This window comes from Chiroxiphia lanceolata, chromosome 14, assembly GCF_009829145.1.
Source record: "Chiroxiphia lanceolata isolate bChiLan1 chromosome 14, bChiLan1.pri, whole genome shotgun sequence".
Classification (NCBI taxonomy): Eukaryota; Metazoa; Chordata; class Aves; order Passeriformes; family Pipridae; genus Chiroxiphia; species Chiroxiphia lanceolata.
In genome coordinates this window covers 17,583,189-17,606,564 of record NC_045650.1, presented here as the reverse complement: position 1 = coordinate 17,606,564, position 23,376 = coordinate 17,583,189, and the positions used below count along the sequence as shown (strand labels likewise).

General features: G+C 41.6%; 1 protein-coding gene across 6 annotated transcripts in view; it reads left to right on the top strand.

Moving 5' to 3' along the window:
• HTR2C (5-hydroxytryptamine receptor 2C) overlaps nucleotides 1-23,376 on the top strand; it is a 215,345-nt gene that overhangs the window by 75,662 nt on the left and 116,307 nt on the right. Inside the window, exon 1 of one of the 6 annotated variants that reach the window (XM_032702318.1) lies at nucleotides 12,543-12,561. The exons of the other annotated variants lie outside the window; for them this stretch is intronic. The gene's annotated coding sequence lies outside the window, so the exon portion shown is untranslated. Of the gene's footprint in view, nucleotides 1-12,542; nucleotides 12,562-23,376 lie in introns of those variants that run through there. 6 annotated transcript variants of the gene reach the window in all.

The window sequence follows — 23,376 nt, the reverse complement described above, 5'->3', positions numbered from 1 at the left end:
GAGAATAATATGTTCTTTTTTTTTTTTTTTAATTTTGAGAGTATGTATTTAATCTGCTTAACTGATCTAATATGAAAAGCTGGCTGCCCTGTCTGATGGTGTGACATGTCTGTACTTGGTATAGTGTGGTGCTTGGGCATGACAAAGGACAGGTTCTCTCTGGTGTAAGTGCTGTGCTCTGCTGTGCTTGTCTCTGCAGTGAGTTGGTTCTCTCACTGTACTGACCAGGCTGCCAATCCTAAGGGTCAGTAGCTGCTGAAAGGAGGCTCTGTTTTGGATTTTCTGTTCCTGCAGCCCCAGCCTTTGATCCAGGAACAGGCACAGTTCACTGACCTGGTGAAGGATACCAACGAAGGGAACGGTTTTGCTGAACACACAGGACATTTGAGATTGGTTGAAACTCTAGTGAATGTTACTTTTACGAAGGCCAAGCAGTTCCTTTAGGTCAATACTGGGAAATGTGTTTCATGTGAATGAAAGAATTTTAATCTGACTTTGTTTGTCATTCTATGAATTAATGCCTGAAAAGAAGAATTGCATTTTGGAATCTGATTGCATTCATAGGATCCACTGTAATGTATCTTAGGCTGCCATAGCAACATAGGAGTGCATGACTTAGAAATCTTCCAATTATTAGAAAAAACTAATTAAACCAAATATTGAACAAACTGTGTGTGCATAACAACCCGGGTTCTGCCTTCTCTCATGATGTTTTGACCTTGTTTCAGGTAAATGGGCATCTTTGATTCTTGAGAAACAGGCTGGACTGATACAAACAGTTCATACTATGATGAAGAGTATGAGAATAGCTGTGGTGCTCTATGGCAACTCAAATTTGTGAACATATATTCAGGCTGCTGAGTGTGCTTGAAAGTGTCTTGAAGAGTGTTTTAGAAGGTAGCTATGAATGGTAAGAAAAGTTAAGTTCTCTAGCTTATGTTCCTCTTTTGTGAGATAAAGATGCTTATATTTGTTTTTTTTCTACATAATGACAAGTGTAACAAAAAATTCTGTGAAAAATGAGATTTCTGAAAGGTGAAGAAGTAGCGAGAATCTAATATTAACCGTGTAGAGTCTGATGTTTTGTTTTTCATTTCTGACCTAATATTTGAGAGAGGACTGGGGCTGCACTGGAACATGTTGCCCAGAGAAGCTGTGGATGCCCCATCCCTGTTCAAGGCCAACTTGGATGGAGCTCTGAGCAACCTGGTCTAGTGGAAGGTGTCCCTGCCCAAGGCAGGGGGTTGGACTAGTTGATTTTTAAGGTCCCTTCCAACCTAAACTGTTCTATGATTCTATGGTTTTAAAAATAATGTGAGGCCAAGAATACTGTATTGCTTTCTGTATGACATACTTTTCCATTAGGACAAAAAAGGAGGACACTTCCTAGGGATTGTAATGGGAAGAAATTTCTGTAAAATATTTCTTTTATTAGGATCATAATTTCTTTTGGAAAACACCCTTCTAGTGCTCTAATGTCAGAAAATACCATTCCTTGAGCTCTCAGGGCAAGTGAAAACCCTCATTTTTCTTGTGTTGTCAGTGACAAAGTGAGAGATAGAAAGAGGAAATGTGTTGTGGTATTGCCTAATTTTTGATCTTATTTTTTGCTCGTCTTTTTTATTTTAAACTTTCTTAATGTATCTATTGTAGCTTAATCTCAGAGATTGCTAATATGTCTCCAGCCCATCTTTTTGTCTGTGATTTTATAACTACCTAGTTGCAATATCCATAAAAAATTTTAAAATAAAACTTTAATAAAGTTTTATTTGTTATGAACTTTTTTTGCCTGAAGCACAAAGTTCTGAAAGTATACTTTTAGCACTGCTTTACAAAAAGTTTCAAAATATTTTGCAGTGCTCCTAGCAGTTGTCAATAATGTGTTTTTAAAGTTTCATATAATAGTATATATGTTTAAAAAAAAAAAAAGTGCAACTGCGCCATTTTTAAAAGTTCTGCTTAAAGACTTGATAAATCTGTTGGCTTCCAGTAACACTGCAATAGCATTTGGCTGAAATATTGATAATTGCAATTAAACTTACATTATTTCCCGTACACTTCCTTTTTACGACGCCTTTTGACGTACTCCCTTTCCTTCGACTTGGTAGATTTGAAATAGTTACCTTTTTTTCCTACAACTGCATCTTGGGGATTCCAGTTGCCTGCACTTCAACTCTTTTTTCCAGTAAGAGACCAGTTCCCAGCACTGCCACAGGGCTTGGGCTACCAGATGCTGATTTTTTTTTTTTTCCTTTATGAAGCAACTTGCTGTGACCTCTCCACTCTGGCTTTATCGTGTCCTCATTGTACATGCTGTGTGTATTTGTCACATACACAGCGCATGCAATGTGGACATAATGGAGCTCAATGGCCGCCTGAAAATAGATAAAATACCTGCAAGAAATGTCGTGGTGGGCTGGGTTATGTTTTGGGTTTTATTCTATTATTGCTATCTTGTTGTGTTTATTTTTTTTTTTCACATTCTCTGCTTTGTTCTATCACTGAGAGTTTTTTTTGGGGAAAAAAAGCCTTCTTCGTATAATAGGAAAACGTTGTGTAAACATTGCATCAACATTTGTGTTTGGGGTTTTTTATTTGTTATTGGGTTTTTGTTGGTTTGGGTTTCTTTTAAACCAAAAGAGCAAAGCAAAACTGAGTCTTCTAGTCTTGCTTTTAATAAAAAACCCTTATCATTTTTATTCTAGTTTTTTTAAAAAAATGTTATTTCATGAAAAGTGCTTTAATTGTTTGGTTTTGGTTTGGGCAGTTCTAGTCACTCATCTGCATTAGCAAACACAGAGTCACATTCCATGTTTTCTCTACCATGAATTAGCACTTTTAAATGATGAGGTGATTCTGACAAATGCTGTGGATAGTAGGTACCCTCATAAGTGCTAAAATACAAGGAATCAGGTGTTTGAAAGCAAAAAATGTTGGGGCAAAATATTGCACCTAAAGTAGCTTGTGGAGGCTGCAAAAATGAAAGTCTATTCTCAGCTGGGCATAGCCTGAACCTGTAATGGGCCAAAATCTGCTCTCAGGACCTGCAGCCCCATCCAAGGACAAGAACTGCCTTAGAAAGCTGTGCTCCTTCCACTGTGCTGATATGAAATTTAAAAGGGAAGGGCTGTGTGGTGGCATGGGACACATTTTCAGGGGCAGTGAGGACGTGCCAAAAAACAGCTGCCTCAGAGGAACTGCACTGTGGGGAGTTCAGCACAGGATCCTCGTGTCACCGACTGTCCTGAGTCTACGGAATATAAAGAGAGACCTGGCATGAGATGATGAAAATTAGTTTGAAAGCAAAGTGTACCCAGTGCAGAGAGTACCATGAAGGCAGTGCTTCACTTACAGGTATTTTTCCAAGAGGACTCAGAATATAACTTCTCAAATCTCAGTCCTGCAGGTGTTGGTAGTGGCTGATGGAAGGTGATGGAGCTCCTCTCTGACCTCTCTCCATAAGTTCCACTGTAGTGAAGGACACCCTGAAGGCTGGGGTTCTCCTCTGCCATGGGAATTTTGCTTTTGCTGGATTATTTTTTATTCCTTCCTATAAATCACTGTTTGCATTAATCCAATTGCTGGAAAAGGATTATACTCCCAGAATAAAATCCAGTCGTAATTAAAAATGTAAAAGCGGCTTATGTTTTTAGGCCAAAGTTATTAGAGGAAGGTATCAACCTACCAATACTAGTGCCTCAATCTCAGCTGGGAGGCTGTTATCATGATGAGAAAGCCTGATAATGGCCTGGTTACTGAATATTTTATTGTAGATAACTTCTGATTGTGTTTGCCTTGCATCTATGTGCATCATAAGGTACTCATACCAGTTTGCCTCTCACAGGCTTTATGGGTATCCTGTTTTTTTTTCATATTTCTGGACAACAGGGTTTTTTAGAAGCTAATCTAGCTATATAGCAAAACCAAGAAGAGTTTGTGATGGGCTGTTGAGGGCATGAGGGCTGTGGGAATCACCTCTATAAGAGGATTGAGGCATATTCCAGTCTTCAGCATCTGCATCTTAAGCCATCTTTTCATAATGAGTACTCCCTGATCAAATATCTTCTCTACATTTATAGTTTCCCTCAACCCCCCTATCTGGATAAAGAAAAATGGCAAACTGGAACAGTGCTCAGCCATCCCATTATTCATGCCATGTGCCCAGCTTTCAGGCATGCAATTGTCTGGTTATACAGTTTGCAAGCCCACTTTGTCAGTCTTTCTGAGTAGAGCACTTTTTAATTACCTTTTTAGAATTACATCAATGTAGGGGCTAGAGTCACATATTACTATATTTAATCCAAAGCTTGAAAATTTCTTTGACCTTTGCTTCCTTCAATTGAGAGGCGTTTAATTTTGTTTCTGCTATTTTGAATCAAATGAGTTTTCTGTAAAGGAAAGGGTGCTGAAAGGCTTATTCCTTGATGAAAGGCTTAGATGAAAAATGATGGACCCGAGTGGCTTTCAAACTGCATTGTTCAGAATCTCCTCCACCTAGATTGTGCTCATCTTCCCAGGTTCAAACATGCTTCACCTGGCAGTATGTGTTGTTTTGTCCTCTGATGGCAAATGAGGTTTGCAGCTGAAGCAGTGAATGGGGTTGTCTGGAGCATCAGTGCCAAGCTGCTAAAGGGATAGAAACAAACAACCTCCAAAATGTCCGTTTATCAGCCTGTGAGCTACAGAGAGTTTTCAATGAAGTAATCTCTCTCTGATGTTTCTTTTTGGTTTCGGTATGTTTTTTGATGTTTTAGGTTTCCTTTTTCTTTTCGTGATTTGCTTTCCCAGTTTATTGCCATGAAGATACTTTGATCTTTCCTTTCAGTTATGATGTATATGTGATCTTTGTTCTCCTCCAAGTGGCCCTGTATGGCTTGTGCTTCATTTTTTTGGGTGTCAGAAGCAATGTTGACTTTCTTGTCTGTCTGATTTGGGGAAGTTTTCTGTTATCTCTCCAGTGTTGTTGGTGTCCCGGGCAGGTGATGAGGTACTACTGACTCCTATTTCACTTGGCTCTTCTTTCTCTTGCTCTGTGCTGGGGTTCAGCTGCTCCTGTTGAGCCTGGCAGTGCTGGTTCTGGGGTGCCTGATGGCATAGCTCCAGCTGCTAGCCCAAGTTATTTTGAAATGTTTATTTACGTAAAATAAATTTAGACTGTAGATTGCACTGAGGAATTCTCTGTATCTCTGGTCTGTTCTAGCAAGAAAGATGCTGTGCCAGAAAAAGTGATTTCATAAGAGGCAGCATTAAAGGACTACATGTTTTTACTGCTGTGTACAGCTGAAGAATTCCAAATTTAGTATGGTCTGCATGTGGTGGAAAAATACAAACTTGGGAAAAAAGACTAAAAAAAGATAAATGCAAAGAGTCAGCAGACTGTTCTTTCATTTATTTCCACTGTAAAAGTCTTGAACCTCAGTGAAGTGCTGATTTTTCCTCTGCTAACACACTTGCAGCTCTACTGTGTACAGCATGAAATTTACCTCTCGCTGTCAACAGTCTTGCTCAGCTCTTGTTTGTGGGAGCAGCAGCATTTCATGTCTGCAAGGCTGGTGGAGGAGAATGAGTGCTGGAGATGGAAGTCTGTTACATGGGGAGAACTTGAGACTTTGCCTGTTGCCCTAAATAACCACTAAAGAACAGGACTGCAAATCTCTACCTTTCAGATGTTCCTTAGGGACTCTGGCCCTCTTCCCTTAAATGGGGTGTGGAGTAGGCATCTGAACGACCAAGCACCTTGGGTTCCCATTATCTGCCTCCCTTGTAAATCACTTGTGCCAGGGAGTGAGAGGTGCCTGTGCCCTGGCTCTCAGGCAGCTGCTGGGGCAGGCAGAGTTCAGCTGCTGCAGCAGGGTCCTGCTCTCTGCCCGTGCTCTGGCTGCTGTGTTGCTGCCAGCAGAGAGAGAATTCTTTAAACCTGTCCTGATGGGCAGTGCCCAGTGGTTTGTGAGTGCGCCTGTGTATGTGTGCCTGCTGTTATGGGGTCCATCATTCTGCATCCTTACATTTTCTCTTGCTGAAGATCAACTGCATCAGGAGCTCTGAGCAGAAGAAGGTGGGTCTGTGTGAGAAGAGTTTGGTGCTTGTTTGGTGCTGGTTACTGCCCTATTGGTGTTGGAGAAAACAACTGTGGAGTGGTGTGGTGGTGTGCTGGGAGGAGGGGATGCATTTCACCTTACCAGTGCTATTCTTTTTTTTTGACAAAACCAGGCTCTGGAGTACAGAATCATAGAAGCATTTAGGTTAGAAAAGACCCTTAAGATCTTGAAGTCCAACTGTGTGCTGTGAACCTTCATTCTGTACCTGTTCCTGGGCAGTAAGTCCTGCCTTGGGTACTGCAGAGCCATGCTCTGCTGCTGAGTCCTGTTTGCAGTAAATGAGACATCTGCAGGTACAGGTTGAGGTACATGGCAGTGTGATGGACGTGGCACAGGATCAGCCCAGGGGAATGGCACTGGCTCTAGTTCTGCCTCCTTGTTTTGGAGGCTGGAATTTTGAAGCTGCCTTTGAGTATGAGGGATGGAAAGAAGTGAGCTGCCTCTGGGTGGCTGCTGAGGCTGACCTTGTCCAGTAATCCTCATCTCTCCAGGACTGGTCTCCCCTCAAGGCAATCCTTGCTGGCCCCTTTCCTGCCCTTGTGGATCAGGAATGGCTGGGGCTGCTCGTGAAGGCACGTGGGTGAGGGACAGGGTCCAGAGAGATCCTGGCTTCCAGGACACATTCCCACATCTCTGCCGAGGGCAGAACTCTGCTTTTTATCCCTTCTCTTCCATTAATTGTTTTCAGGTAGTTTCCCCTTGTTATTTTCTGCCTTTTTTTCTCTTACAGGCCATTTTCTTTCCTCTGTTTGCCTCTTTCCCATAATTTCCTTCTTACTGTAAAGGATTATGTTTTCCATGAGAAGTGTTGGTAGAACAGAACTCTGGTAGAACTACATGATATTTTTGTTTTGAGCTTTTTCATATCCAACAATTAGAAAAGCTGTAGGGCTTTTTAATTACTCTGACAATGAAGAACAAAGTTCCTTTTGGTATTTTTTTGGTCATGCTTCCTTGAACAACTTTAAAATTGTAATTAATATTGTAACTTTTACTGTGGGCTTTTTTGTATTATGCTGATAATGTGGATTTGGAGTTGCATAGGTATATCCCCAAAGGCTGTGCACAAATGAATTCACTGCTACTGATGAGCATTCAAACTGACAAAAACAGTGACACTGAGAGTTTCATGTTGAAAAAGGACGTAACACAAATAATTTAAATATTTTTCTCATGTTTGAGTATATTTGTGGTGTCTGATTGAGCTGGTGAGCAAAATAAAGACAGATGGCAATGAATTCATTCCAACACGTTTTCACTATTCCGACTTCTCGCAGCCCTTTTGCAAATTATTTTCTTGTTTAAATTTCCCTTGCTGCTGTTGTCCTCACCCTGTCTTGGAAATTCAGAGGTAATGTGCTTCGAATATGTATGGAGAATTGATTTTTATATGCAAAATAAAACCGAAAATAACTGAAAGAGGAGCTTCCTGTAATTAACCTATATACTCAGTGGTGCAGTGAGTAAGAATTTAACTTCTACTCTAAAGATCATATCAAAACTCAAGAGGATTAGAACAGAGTTTATCATAATTGAATTTGGGTCAGGTACCCTTCAAATTTTAAAGTTGACACAGTGATTTGCGGTGCTGTGTTTGTTAGGAAGAGTGAGAACATTGCTGTTAATACAAGGAATGAACAGCAAGAGCAGGCACCTGCCCTGGCCTGCCTGTGAATCCCCCAGCAGTCACCTCTTTCTCTAGACACTGCCAGGGTGTGGGACACTGCCAGCCACATTGCTGCTGTGTGTGGGAATGGTCAGCAAATATGCTCTGATGACAACCTGTAGCAGTTTATAGGTCACAGCAGAAAAAAGCAAATAGGGATGAGAGGTTGCATCTTGTCCTGCAAGGGCTGTAACCTCTTGTAATTGTTGCTTTGTCCAACAACTCCACTGTTCTTGAAGCTTCTGCCCTAAATAAATAAAATCTTCAATGTTTTTATCTTAATGGAATAATTATAATTAGCTAGTAATCTATACTATAAATCTAGTAAAGTTCTAGGCTTTAAAGGACTACTTGATATTTCAAGGATTACATTAACCAGTCAGCATCTTGTCTCATTCCTTTGACATATTTCAAAAGTGCCCATTATCTTGGCACTTCCATATGGAGAAGATACTAAAATCCATGTGTATTGCTGGAAATGCAGTGCTCAATGTCTATGTGAAAAATTGTGCAGAAAACACAATAGTAATGTAGTTTTTACTGTAGCAGAAGTTGTTGGTGTTTTTTTGAGACATCTGCACAGAGTTTGTGTAACTGCTCAATTGGTTTGGTTCTGTTCTTCTGTGTCAGTATTGCTATGGAATTTATAGATCTGAAGCAACACATGCCTTGAGCATAGGAGATTAAACTTGTTTTCCATTTCTGCTGAGCATCCTAACATGGATGTGCTCTGCTGTTATCCCTCACAGGCCACCTCTCTGTTTGCCCCCTCTACCTGTCGTGGGTGTGTGCATGGGCAAAGTGAGGAGGGCACAGATCTAACTTAGCACTCCCCACAGTACAGGATGCTCTACTGTCTGATTCTGACAGGAACTGCCAGCCCCTGGAAGGGAAGGATGCTCATGGGATATATGCTGTAGGAGTACTGTCTTAGCAGGGTTGTTCAAGATCAGAGGTAGTACCCTGTGCCCATCATAAAGCTTTGGAGTTGTGAGTGAGGAGGTGTTAAAGGAGAAGGATTAGTCTTCCTGTGGGAGCAATGTCTGTCTGTGCTGCAGCTCAGTGTGACTGGAATCCTGGCAGCAAGTGTTGGTTTTGCCTCTTTCAAAGCACATTTAGTGCTTGTTCCACCCATGGCAGAGCTCTGGGTGTGCCTGGGGTTTCTGCAGTAGCTGCCCTGTAGCCAGGTCTGGCCTGAGCAGTGCTTAGACTAACCTTAAATGAAGTGGCAGTGGGATTGTGGTCAGAAGGCTCCAACTGAGGCAGCTGCAAAATCTAACATTTTCTGACTCTGAATTGACACCATGTCCATTAATGGAAATGTTTTCTCCCTAGATGTAATAGACCAAACAAAAAGAAAAGCATAAATAGTGAGGTTAAAAACTGCCTGCTAAAAATGTAATTCTGTTCTGTGCTGGAGGTGGTGAGAGGACCAGAAGTACTTTGATAGAAGGAAAGAGGTGGAAATTTAAGGGGAGGGAAAAAAAGTAAGGGCTTGTGCATATGTATCATTCTGTGGAGAGGGTAGGAGGGAATATATTGACATCCCTAGATGCAAGTTAGGATTACAAAGAACCAAGAGGAGAAGTGTGTTCAGGCTCCAGCAGATCTTTTGGGAGAGAGGAACAAAGTAATAGCAGTTCAGGGTGAGGCCAACCCATCCAGCAGCCCTGTCCATGTGGCTGCAAAGCCCCTTGAGACTTCCTTGGGGACAGGGAATGCCAGAAGCACCAGCCCTCCCTTCTGTCTCCTTCTGCTAATCTGGAGATCAACCTGGTTCTCCAATGAGACCTTCAGGGGGGCATGGAAGTAAAAGCCACCAATAAACCCAGGAATCTAAGGGAATGTCAGCCCTTGGAGAGGTGGTGGGTTTGTCAACATATTTTAGAGGGAAGAGCTGTGTTTCCGGGAATATGAGCGTCTTCTCAGGGGCTGTTGCTGCCCTTGGGGGCTCTGTTGCAGGGCTGGTTTGTTGGCTGTGCAGTTTGTTCAGCTGTGAACCTGCAAGCAGGTCCTGACCACGTTATCCCTCCTCACCATTCACGACATGTAGCTGCAAGTTCAGTGTGTGCCTCTCCCCAGTACTGTTGGGAAAAGGCAGCCATGGAAGAACCAGTGTGACAATGGCAGGCTGGTGATGTGCTCCCTATTTCTCTGGAGTGTGCTGCTGTGGCTCAGGAGTGCTGGCACGTTTAACTCTGACAAACATAAGGCCCTGGCTTTTATTGCAAGTCTGGTTTATGGAAGAAGTAATTTTTTCATTTTTATTCTGTTTTGTTTGCCACCAAAATGGCATGCAATTGAGGGGAACGTGCTGTATTTCTGTATTCTTTGTACGTCTCATACTTTGGCATTTACTGTAGTGCTGTAGCACGTTCAGCATGTGGCGTAGTTTCATTCAGTCCCATCTCTTTTGCATTTCCTACAGTGAAATGATATCATTCCCTCTTTTCTTTTTCATTCTTTCTCTCTCTCTCCTCTCCTTTCCTGTGTTCCTGTCCTGCTTTCCATTCTAGATACCCATTCTCAGGAAACTTTGAGGTAAGGCTTTCACAGAGTCATGTGTCCTGCTTTTTGGTTTGAATTTATTTAGCTCATCACAGCCTGACTTGCTTAGAGGAAGAAATTGTGTTGCCAGGTCCTAGCACTGACAGCATGAGAGAACATTTTCACAGGATAGAGGTAGGAGGTATGTCTATGGCAAATAAAAACCTACATTAGACTTGCTCGTGTCTTGAACAGGGTAGCAGTCACATTTCACCATGTGAGGATAGATAACCAAACCACTCTGCTCATGCAGTAACACAAACCAGGAGACTGAGCAGCTCCCATTGCACTCTGTCACTGTGATGCTGCTGGTACCTGACACCCTGTTAAAGCTCATGTGGGGCTGCCAAAATGTGCCCTGCTCATGCTTCTCCTACTGCAGGTGGTTCTGATTCCTGCGTCTCTTTGCTAATTGTCATTTTTGTAAATGAAGTGAAGGCTTTCAAGTCGTTAAGGCGTAACCTCTGAAATGTCATTGCTAATCTACTCCCTCTCCATCACTGACTGTGGAAAGGCTTGGCCATGTGTTCTTTTAACTCACTCATTTGTTAAGTTCACAGATCATGATATTTCTAGCTTCTGCTGAACACGCTCTTCTTTTAGGAAAATTTAGTAAAGCTCCTGTGTTGGTATTACCCTGGTTTATGTGGTTTTGTTGTGATATTGTCAGTTAGTCCACGAAATGCTGCTCTTATTGTTTCATCTGGGGAGAAACTGGTGGCAAATGTGACTTGCTCAAAGACAGGAAAGTTTGGTGGCAGACTGGTCCTGCTTGCATGAACTTCCTGAAGCCTGTATGGAGAGGTCTCTGCTCCAGCATGAATTGCTGCAGAGTTAGTCTGACTTCGTAATGAGCTCTCACCCACAGATGAAAAATAGAATCATAGAATTGTAGAATCAGAGCATGGTTAAGGTTGGAAAAGACCTCTAAGAGGATTGAGTCCAACCATAAACCTAGCATTTCTGTGTTCATGGCTGAACCATGTGCCCAAGTACCACATCCACATGTTTTTTGAACTCTTCCAAGACCGTGACTACACCACTGCCCTGGGCAGCCTGTTTTCAGTGCCTGACCCACCCTTTCAGTGAAGAAATTTTCCTTAATATCTCGTCTAAACCTTCTCTGGTGCAACTTGGATCTGTTCCCCTTTTTCTTTTGTTACTTGGGAAAAGACACCAACCTTCACCTGCTTACAGCTTCCTTTCAGGAAGTTATAGAGAGTAAGAAGGTCCCCTCTGAGCCTCCTTTTCTCCAGGCTAAACACCCCCAGCTCCCTCAGCTGCTCCTCATCAGACTTGTGCTCCAGACCCTTCCCCAGCTCTGGTGCCCTTCTCTGGACACACTCCAGCCCCTCAATGTCCTTCTTGCTGTGAGGAGCCCAGAACTGAAGGGAGGACCCAAGGCGTGGCCTCACCAGTGCCCAGCACAGGACAGTCACTGTTCTCGTCCTGCTGCCACACTGTAGCTGATACAAGCAAGATTCCATTGGCCTTCTTATCCATGCTCATGTATTCAGGGTATCAGTTATTTAAAAATATCTTAGCTGTGCTGCATTATTCCCCTCGCAGAGGTTGTGTGTTTTAGGTGAGTAGACAGAGTGTTTATTTGGAAGGTGTGAAAGACTTCAGAGAAGTATGACCTTGCTGTGCAGCAGGATTTCTCAGTGAAAACGCTTTCACATTGAACAGGAAAGAAAGACAAGAAGTTTGTCTGAGGGCCAAATGCGTGATTCATACCATTAGGGTGAAGTTTGGCACTTCATATCGTCATCTCATGTCTGAGAATGAGCTTATGCTTCTCCTTTAGAGCCGGGATTTACTTCCTTTCTGGCCCCTTCTTTGACCTGCTCACCAAAGATTCCTGATGCTGCTGAGTGATGATGGATGTGAACAGAGGAGAGGCTGTCATGTCACCCTCGGCTGGCTGTGGCCTTAGAGGGTGGAAAGAACTAGAGCCAAAATTGGTGCCTGAGAAGGTTTGCTTTTGGCTTAATTTCTTTCTCTCCCAGTCCTTCTATTTTTGATTGTTCGAGGGTGTGGGCTGGGGTGGGAAGGGAATTGGATGTCTGATTATAGGTATGATTTCAGAGATAAAAGTAAAAGCTGGAGGATACAAATGTAAAGGGTACAAAAGTGGGTTCTACTGAGCTGCTTGTGTAGGAGAGAGCCTCTAAAGGGTAGAGCTCCAGACTTTGGGTCTTCAATCACTTTTGGAAAGATAAATTCTTCTTGGTACTTCAAGGAAGCAAAGTGAGTAATCTTTTTAATACCCAATGATTGGAGCTGATCAAAGCTGTAGAAAATTGGCCATCACAGGGATGTTTTCAATGAAATTTCACATTTTAATAGGTGCATGTTTTTGAGAAATCTTATTTTTCTTCATATTGATACAATTGTGAACTGCAACAGACAAAAGAGTATTTTTGTAGAAATGCCTACAAAAATACTGCTCTGTGTCTGGACCAGATCTATGTAACAGTTGCTAGGAGCCAAAAATGAGTGTGGCACTTCAGAATCTGACTTGATGTGTGGGAACTAATTTTTATTTAGAAAAAAATAAGATCACATGGATGCATAGATATTTTCTTTTCGCTTTTTCCCTAGTTCTCCTTGCCAACTTGGGCTGAAATTAGAACGGTGTAAGTCACTAAATTGCTACAAGAAACCCTGTTTTTTAATAGCTCTAACTTAGCAACCTAGAATTAAAGTTCATGCGTGTCAGATGGCATCTAAATTATCGTGTATACTTCTTTTATTTTTTTTTTTTTCTCCTTCAGCAAAACTAAACTTCTAATTTTCAGGGCAGCCTGTTGTCCTCACTTGTGCATGTGTTATTGTTGCTGGCTGCAGAGCTTTCAGGGAGCTTGGTTTCCTGCTTTTCCTGTGAAGGTAACCAGCTACCATGCACTTTGCTCCAAAGTGTGTTCATCAACTGCTCTGAATTCCAAGATTAATGTTACAGAATGAGTAAACTACTTTTTCCTTTTCAGCTGGTACGTGTCAGAACATGCCATTTTTTTTACCATCAGTTGTTTAATTAACCATGGTAATTGTTTTCCTGAGTTATAAGAGACATTATGTTTCAAATTCTTTTGGAGAAGAGGTGTTGCTTGCTTGGAGAATCATATATATATGGGGATTTATAATGAGAGTCAGTGCACAGGGGAGGCCCATCGTTTCTCTTGATTTAGTAGGGGTTTTTTTCCATCCTGCCATAGCGTTCCAGGTTTGCCAGAGGGTGTGTACAGCAATGTTGAGGGACAGTGTGCTTCCAAGGTTGTCTCAGTGGAGGTAGGGGACGGAGATCTATGTGGCAGCAAAAGTCCAAGGGTTATTGATGTGTTAGAAACCACAGATCCACCTGAGAATAGGAATTAGTTCTTCTCCCCTCACAAAGGTGCCAGGCTCAACAGCCCAACTGAAGTGCATCTGCACCAGTGCACACAGCATGGCAACAAACAGGAGGGTGTGAAAGCCACTGTGCAGCAGGAAAACTGTGGAACTTGGGGAAAAAAAAAGAGAGTTTATGACTTCTGGAGGAAGAGGCAGGCAACTCAGGAGACTCCGAGGATGTCATGAGTTCATACCGGGAGAAGATTAGAAGGGCCAAAGCCCAACTAGAACCTAATCTAGCTACTGCTATAAAAAACAATAAAAAATGTTTCTGTAATTAGATTAGGAGCAAAAGGCAGGCTAAGGAGAATCTCCATCCTTTACTGGATGCAGAGGGAAACAGTGACAAAGGATGAGGAAAAGGCTGAGGTATTTAATTGCCTTCTTTGCCTTAGTCTTTAATACTAAACCCAGTTGTTCTCCAGGTGCCCAGGCCCCTGAGTGGGAAGGCAGAAATGGGGAGCAGAATGAAGCCCCCATAATCCAACAGGAAAGTCTCTGGGGCAGGATGGGATCCACCCAAGGGCACTGAGGGAGGTGATGGAAGAGTTCACTGAGCCACTGTCCATCACTTACCAGCAGTGCTGGCTAACTGGGGAGGTCCCCTTGACTGGAAGTTAGCAGCTGTGATGCCCATCTACAGGAAGAACCAGGAGGAGGATCTGGGGAGCTACAGGCCCTTTATAGGAGGGATTTTCCACGAGATGATAAGCATTTTCTGTGTGATCCTGCTTTTGTTTTTCCTTCAGTAATAATTCCTAGCTGCTGATCTTTGTTGTTTAGCTCCACTGCTCTCTGCCTCAAGGGTTTGCGTTAGTGGGTTTCTCACATCTGTGCAGTAAACATCAGAGTACCAGAGGCAATTTCCAGGACTGCAGCAGTGTAGCTGGAATCCCAGAGAGGAAATGTTGGCCCCTCAGGATTACGCTGGGGCTGTTCATCCCAGTCCACCGCAGGAGTAAATGCTGGGGCTGTATGTGTTGGAATAGTCCCAAATTACAACTTTTTGGCCATGGATTCCCTCTAGCTGGCAGCATTGCAAGTGCAGCACAGTGAGTTCACATCCCACCAGTATTTATTCTTTCTTCTGTACCAAACAAACCAAAGGCCCACAGTGTCGTGTTACAGTAACACCCTTAGTTGGTTCAGACTCTACAGGAGCTCCAGAACCTGTGTATCACTGAAAAGGTATTGTTTTAGAATTATTAGAAATAGAAATATCTTCCTTCTAAAATGTATACGGGGTTGAGGCATTAGATTTTACTTCCTTAAATCAAAGAAGAAAATTAAATTTTCAAAGTTGTGAGATGGACCCAGTGAATCCTTGTGCACAAGTAAATTATTTGGATTCTCATGAGTAAGAAGATAAGCCTTGCTAGGGAACCAGTGATTCAGCACTGACTTAGCATTTATTTTCATAAGGCTTTTTGTGTATAAGAGCTGAGTAGGCTGTGTTATGCCCAGGTGGGATATGGAAAAACTCTGTTTTGTGCATTTGATTTCACTGTATCACTGAACCCACTAAGAGTATGAGGAAGTACCCAAAATAAGGTTACAGGAGTGTGCTGAACATGTAGTCATAGCTTTTTAAGTCCTTGGTCCCACAAGTCTTTGGCTTTTGTCACATTGGATCACCTGGTGCTGTCTCCTGATATGATGCCTAAATAAAAGAATATAACTTGCTTCTGTGCATTTCAGGCAGCCTCAGATTATGTGGGTTGGATTGAAATCCTTTCTAAAGCTTTCAGTTCCACGGGGACTTACACTGGTGAGACATGTATAAGCTCACAGCTTTTGTAACTCTAATCTTGTTAGTTAAAAGGTGGCATGCTGATAGTTTCATTTCACAGTTGAATTTTTTTAATTATCTCTAAAAGATGGATTTTAGCTTCTCAATTTTGGCCATGAGGTAGCATAACCTACAACACAGTATGCAGAAAGAGACCTCAAATTGAATGTGCTTCGGGTCATTTTTTAGCTCCGAATCTATATTTATCTGCACAAGAAAGTTTTAACTTGACCTAAAGGAAAAAAGAACAAATCAATAAATCCAGTGGGGGCTTGCAATGTAGCACTGATATAAAATATGATTTATTAAATCTGTAATCGCAAAAATCTGTTATATACTGCTGCCACTGGGGGAATGTAAGAGCTGAATGGTTAAACACAACTTGGTTTAAATGCTCTGTGTTTTGGCTCCACTACAGATAAAGGATGACATTAAAATTGATATTGAACTGAAATATCCAAGCAGCAACTTATATGGATTTTTTTTATATGCATACATCAGTATATATATATGTATATAAGAATGTGAGATATATGTTACCACCCATATGTAAGTATGTATAATGTGTATGCAGGTATGTATGCAGTGTTTCTTTCACATGATTATTCCTGAAGGGCAGACATGATCTCCTGGATATACAGGATTCCCTTCATTTTATGTGAGGAACTCTTACTTCAGCCAGACACTCACAATCACAGGTTAGCCCTTAGCAAAGCTCGAAGACTTTTAATTTGCCTAATTGATTTTGACCTCTGAAAACTAGCTCATCTTTCAACACTGAGACTTCTCTGCTCTCATTTGTATTTTCCTTAGAGAGAGGGGAAATAATGTTCTTTTTCAGCCCTGCCTCTTTGGCCAAAGGGCATGGAAAGCTCCATGGGCTGACCATTAGCAGCTGGATGGGGAGAGTCACCTGGTTTTGCAGGTCTAGAGAAAAAGGTTGGTAAAAGGTACCTGTAAGAAGCCATTAAACATCTTTATGAGAACCTTGTTTGAGCAAAGAGCAACCTTCATACAGAGATTTGTGTTAAAAAAGCAGATGCAAGGAAGGAGGACTTTTTTCTGCTCTGGCTTTCTGAAGCTCTGGGTATGTCTGAATGAGAGACCGGGAGAAAATAAGCTGAGAAAGTGGGAAATACCAGGGAAAATCCAGACAAGGATTCTCTCTTGTATTTTGAATTTAGTTCTTGAATGACTGTCCTGCCCATCACTATGAAATATAATGAATATGAAAAAACTTAATAACAGAGAAGAAAGTTTTAAGATCGTGCTGACTGTTGGTCCACAGGAATTGAAGCAAAAGCTGATCAGTGGAGAATAATTGCAGACACTTTTCCCATGGTCTGGGAAGAGTGTCATGCAAAGGGACACTTCAGCAAAATGGAATTAGATGCTCATTGTTGAATGATTAGTTTCTGGGCACAATAAATATGGTATGTCAGTGGTCTGGCTGGGAATGATCTGTCTCCAGGCTTGTTATGTTATTAGAAATCATAGAAGGGAGTCTGCTTTTGGGTGGAAAGCTGTGTAGGAATTTCCTGCCACGTCACTTTGCTTTGACCCAAGTTTTCAAACCACTCAGTAAATGGCATTTCCATGCCATATGTTAATTTTGAAGACCACAGATTTTCCAGAATGTGCTATGTGTTCTGTTTAATGCCTGTGCACTGACTGTATACAATGTTTAAGAGCAGAGTTCATGATATTGAGTAAATGAGGCATTGAAAGCTTGTAAGAAGCTTCAGGAAAATGTATTCCATATGCTTTGCTGGCTGACCCTGAAATACAGAATATCCAGTCATATGGCTTTTACATCCACTTTGGTTTTGAAGCCCAGGACTGGAATCCTTGCAGCTCTCTAAGCTGCTTCCACCAATGCACCGGCACTGGGCAGGTACTGTATATATATATATATATATATATATATGGATGGACAGATGGATGCATATGTATGTATATATACATATATAATATGAAAGGGCTGTGCCATGAGGTGGTATGTGTCATTCCAGAAAAGCTGGATCAGGGTGTGATCTCTGGAAATGGCTGGCATCCATAGTTTATTGCAGCATCATCCAATTCTGAATTTTATGAAGTTTTTGAAGACAGGGATCAAATGGATCAGGTTGAGTGTGTATGTAAGAGAACGTTGTTGAACACACAATGGGAGCAGAGCTATATTTCCAAACTGTTGGTGGGGAATTTTTTTTTTTTTTTTACATTCTTTTTGCCAGATTCTGGGACACTGCTGGATTTTAGGAATATCTTCCTGGAATGGCAGTATGACTTTGCAGAGAGAAATGTTGCTTTTAGACTTCCTCAGAAGAAAAGCTGTATAAAAAAAAAATCTGTAGTGAAATAACAGCTTGTTCTCTTTGCTGTTCTTCTGTCTGCTCTTTGTCATGCCCCTTCTTTTCTTCCCCCCCCTTTAATGTCCCACTTACGCCGTGTGCTGCAGGGTAAGTGCTCGAGCAGCAAATGAACTGGGTAGGCAGAAGCTCCATTTTTCTGAACAGTTATCGCCTTGCACCCTACTGGCACTTGACAGCTTGGACTCTCCAAACTCATGGAAACCATGGCAGTTGTGTTTTCGTATCTATTTTTACTGAAATGCTATTTTGCTCCTGTAACTTCGTGTCGGTGTCACGTGTGCTCAGGCAAAGGGGCTGAGAACTGTACCTTCTCTGTTTTGCATCCTGCCAGGCTTGGTGCAACGAGTCAGTAAATAACATTTTCATCTATGAGCTTTTGAGGAATTGTGACTCTCCTCTGATTGGTGGGAAAATAATGGGTTGCAGAACTAATGCTGAGGAAAGGGTAATGATTTTAAGACGGCCTGTGATAAGGGGAAATAAAGTAAACATCAGCGCTATGTAGTGGGTATCGTTTGAGACTATGTGAGCAAAAGAATCCCTTAATAGAACTGAAATCCAAAATGTTGCGCAGAAAATCTGGGAAAGTGACTTTTTGGTGGTTGTTCTTGTAAAAGATGAAAGGTGAACCCTGCACTTTGGTATTCCTGATAGCTCATCTGCTGACAGAGGTGTCCAGCTATTGCCTTGCTGTATTTTCTGAATCATGTGGCTTGTCATCAATACTGCTGTGGGATTTTTTTTTTTAGTCTCTCCTCCAGTTTTGAGGGGAGAACACAAAAATTCTTTTCCATTTAGTTTGCACAAATCTAGTGGTGTCTGTAGTAGTCTGGGGGATCTGAACTTGCAGGTTGGTAATATTTGGATGCAGTTTCATAATCTGTTAATCACCATTCTGACCAGATGAACAATGAACATCTTTTTAAAAGTATTTTTGAGTGATTGTGAATTATTCTAGATTACTTTAGGATTTTTTTTGTGTGTGTTTGCTTCTGCCTGGGTTTATCACTGAAAATAATTTATCATCTTGTCATTCTAATATTCAAAAAGACATGTTCTGTTCTGTCAATTATCTTGGAAGGTTTCTTGGCTTTGGTTTTAATTTATATATTGTTTATAGTTGAAAGATATTTTGCATCTTGGAAATTTTCCAGATATCTCTGAAAATACTTGGTTTCTCCCAGTTTCTGGAGTGTCATTTCAAAAAGCACAGCAGGTAGTAACTACTGCACATTGAACACTTATGTAGGGTGTGTTTCCCACTGCAGGATCTCATAACTGATTACATGTCAAGCCCTGGAGAATTTCTCAATTCTTTCTAAGGAGTTCTAAACATCAGTTTAGAACTAATGGAATTAATGACTTATTTCTGCTCCTGAATATTTAAGGAACTACCCTCTTGTGACCTACAGGACCTCACTTTGGTAACTGAAATTGAAATATATTCAACATAGAATCATTGTTTTCAATCCTGATCTTACACTTTCATTCTGTTTTTCTGTTATTCTTTGTCTGGATAAAGGCAATTAAATGCAAAATTACGTGTCTGAATTCCCTGGGAGAATGTCTGAACCAACTGCTAAGGAGCCTGTGAGCCTCCCTGTGGCTAATGCTAGCTGTGGTCACCTCTGGCTTAATACCAATAAAATGCTTCAGCAACTTCAGCCCCATGGAAAAGAGGATGTCCTGTTCACTGGTAGGGTGGTTTAAAGGGAGTTCCAATAACACCATCTCTTTTTTTTTTTTTTTTTTTAATGCTGATATGTCCTTTGATGATCTAAAAGAGTGAACAAACAGTGCTGTATCAAAGTGACAGATTACAGTAAATTAGATGAGTCTCTAAATGCCAAGATGAAAAAAAATTCAAAGGTATCTAGAGAAATTCCAAACGCAGCCAAAAAACTACTTTGAGATTCAATCTGTGAAAGGACAAGCTAATGAATTTAGGGCTTCTAATCCAAGATAAATAAATCAGAACTGAGAGGGGGAAGGCTTGTGAAGCTCTGGGAGATGTAGGGGTAATAAAGGACTGACAAATAGGCATGACTGTGTGACATGATGAAGCAGCAGAAATGACAACTATAATAATGTGTAGTGCTGAGTCCTGGAAGAAAGAAGCAGAAAACCACTGCTGTCTGTGATAGCAAGAGTGGATCTGGAATAGCAGTTTCATTTTGGGGAGCAACGTTAGAAAAGCATTAGGGGAGATATGAGAGTTGGGAGGAGTTGTGATTACTCTGGGACAGAGGCATTTCTGGCATTGGTAGGTGTGAGTGTATGGACAGATAATGGCAGAGTCAGGGGAAGTGCCTTAAACAGAGAGGAAAAGCCAGGGTAGAGGAAGTAAAAATTATGTGGCAAAAAAAAGCCAGCACAAATGAATTTGCTGACCAGAAGCCATTCTAACTTTTGGAAGTCCTTTCAGAAGGTGTAAGGGCAGGACTTCTGTTCCCTGCCTGAGTATTCAGCTCTGGAAAGCATGTTGCATGGTAGGATACCCCATTTTAATTGTAATTTTGGAGAGGTATTGACTGGGTGTTCTCATGGGTCTCTTCAGTCCCAGCCAGTGTATCAAACAAAAGGCAAGGAAGGAAAAAGTGTGGGTACTGTGGCAATGTGATAGAATTTGCTGTTACCATAGATACTTGTGACTGTACATAAGCATTAAACTGGTATGGCTTAGCTCCCTATGAAAAGCTGCTGTGGCTTGATTTCCTCTTCATGCAAACAGCTTGGAATATTTGGGAATTTTTATGATGATTTCTTATCCATGTGTACCTCTACAACCATCTCATGAAATTAGGGATTGCAGTTGAAGGTAGAATCCCAGAAGAGACGGAGGACGTTTGTGCAATAAAACTAAAAATCAGATTTGCCAGGCACGTGCAATCAAAATATGACTAAAGTGGGCAGCCCTGTATTCTTGAAATTACCCGTATTTTACCTCCTTGTGACAGACAAGTCCCTTCTTTCTCTGAGCCATCATTATCTTGTTGATAAGGGCCTTTTTTTGTAAATTGCTTTGAAATTAGCTAATGAAGAATGGTAGACAAGAGATGATGAGTTCTGTCAGGAAATGTGTGTTTTTGCTTTCTTGTTACTTCTCTTCAGGGCAACCTGGAGGCGTTAGTTTTACTGGAACACAGTGAGCAGGGGAAAGGTGTCTGATTTAGACACCAAAACCCGGTTTTAAAACCTAAACCTGCACATTTCTGTATTTCTTGTAATTGTGGGAGCTTGTCCTCTAGTTTGAGTGTGCTTTTGAGGAAAGCTGGCTCTCTCCTTTTCATAGCCATAGCAACGAGTCACCGCTACGGGTTTTCAGACTCGGCTGTAATCTGTTTTGGTCCAGAAGAGGGACCTGAACTTGCACTGGAAATCACCTGCCTGTCAATCAGACCATTTGGTGGCACCTCTAATAATACACCTCTCTGCTCTCCTTAGGTCACTGCTTTTTATTTCTTTTATGTCCTCGGAAATGGCTGCTAATAAATGGTAACCGTGTATGATGATGATTATTATTATTATTCTTTTAAAGGCACATACTTGGAAAAACCCCTGTAATTTTAGAATAGAATAAACTGAGTTGGAAGGGACCTACAAGAATCATCAAAATCTAACTCCTGGCCCTGCACAGGACAGCCTCAAGAATCCCACCATGTGCCTGAGGTTGTTGTCCAAACACTTTTTGAGCTCTGGCAGCCTTGGTGCTGTGCCCACTGCCCTGGGGAGCTGTTCCAGTGCTCAACCACCCTCTGGGGGAAGAACCTTTTCCTGAGATCCAACCTTTTCCTGAGATCCAACCTTAAACCTCCCCTGACACAGCTCCAGGCCATTCCCTTGGGTCCTCTTTTGGCAGCAGGACGTGGGTGCTTATGAGCACACCTGGAGCTTCAGTCTGAACTGGCTGAGCTCAGGGCAGGTACCAAATTTCTCCTGCCCTTTGTTTCACTCACCTGATTCCCAGAGAAGTTTTAATTTGATACAGTAAATTAACTCTCTTCCAATGAAGGGATCTGTTTTTAAAATATTGAATTCGTTACGGGGCAGGGCTTTGCTTCTCAGAGCATGACTTCTATATTCCTACTCTTCACAGGTTAGAAGCACTGCATATTCCCTGACTTTTCCATAATTTTCTGTTTACTTCTCAGGTCCCGGGTTCCTTACCTGGGGCTCCCCCTTCAGAAGTTCAGACACGTGCTGGGCTTCTGTCTTTGGTGATTTCCTGGTGTCAGATGGAGCTCAGACCCTCACTTTTCCCTTTGGAAGGGCAAGCCTGGATATTTTTCTTCTAAACAGCTCCTTGAAGTTTTGCTCAGCAGTTAATGAATATTGGTGTCTCTAGCTCAGAGCAGGTGGAGGAGAAAGGAATCTGTGGCCTTGTGGTTCCAAGCTCAGGAATGTTTTGGAATAATAAATATATTTTATGTTTGTATATAATAAATGTTGAAATTTTCACTCATACTGTTTATTTAGAAGTTTTGCTACACACAGTAATTGTAGACTTTTCAAAAGTTTTTGTTAATATTTCTAATGTCTTGTAAAAGTAAGTCTTGGGGGAAGAACGATTGTTTATTTTGTTACTTTAATACATGCAGTAAAGACCACCAAAAAACCCCAAACAAACCCCATTAATAATTGAACTGCAAAGTTCAACCTACTTAAAATTTTGACAAGCTGAAGGGAAACTCATTTAAAGGAAATGCCATCTTCCTGCTTGTATTTTGATTAACTTCCAAGTAGTGTGAAATGTTGAAAGTTGCTTTCTTCTCCTTCTCCTGATTTGGTATTAGCCCTTCTTTACCAAAGGGACGTGTGTGACTCTATTCTCCATGACATTTTTGATGACACTTTTGTAATTAATTTCCCCAGGTTTATGTCAGTTCTTCAAACATTTCATTTTTGCATCTCAACACCATTTACTTTCCTCTTTTCTGCTTCTCGATCCCATTGGGAAGCAGCTGACACATCAAGGAGTTTGCTGAAATTAAGGTGAAAAAGGTAAATGGAAATATGAACCAGTGAAACAACAACTGTCATCTTCATTGCCAGCAGATGGACAAGGACTACAGTTCCTCAGCCACCACAAACCCATGAGCCCCACTGAGCAGCAGTTTCTCCTTGCAGGCTGCTGAGGCCCAGGTGTAACAATTATCCTTTGCTTATTTGCTCAGTTTGGAAGGTAAAGCTCCTTTTAGGCTCCCTGAGACGATTTTCTTCCCAGCTCTGAATCAGCCTTGATTTAGAGATCCCTCCCCATTGCCTATGGATGAGGCTGAGGGTGATGAGCCGCCCCTGTTCAGTGCATGAGCTGACTGTGGTGTCTGGGTGATGACTCAATGGTGCAGTGAAGGAAGAGCATTTCCATTCACTCAGCTTCCAAAATTATAGATCACATGCTTCAGCTGAAGGAAAAATACGTCCAAGGAGATGCAGGACTGGTGTCAGAACACTCTTCTTGCTGGGCTTCCTACACTTTATGTGGTCATTGTTTTCAGGAAGAACCTCTAG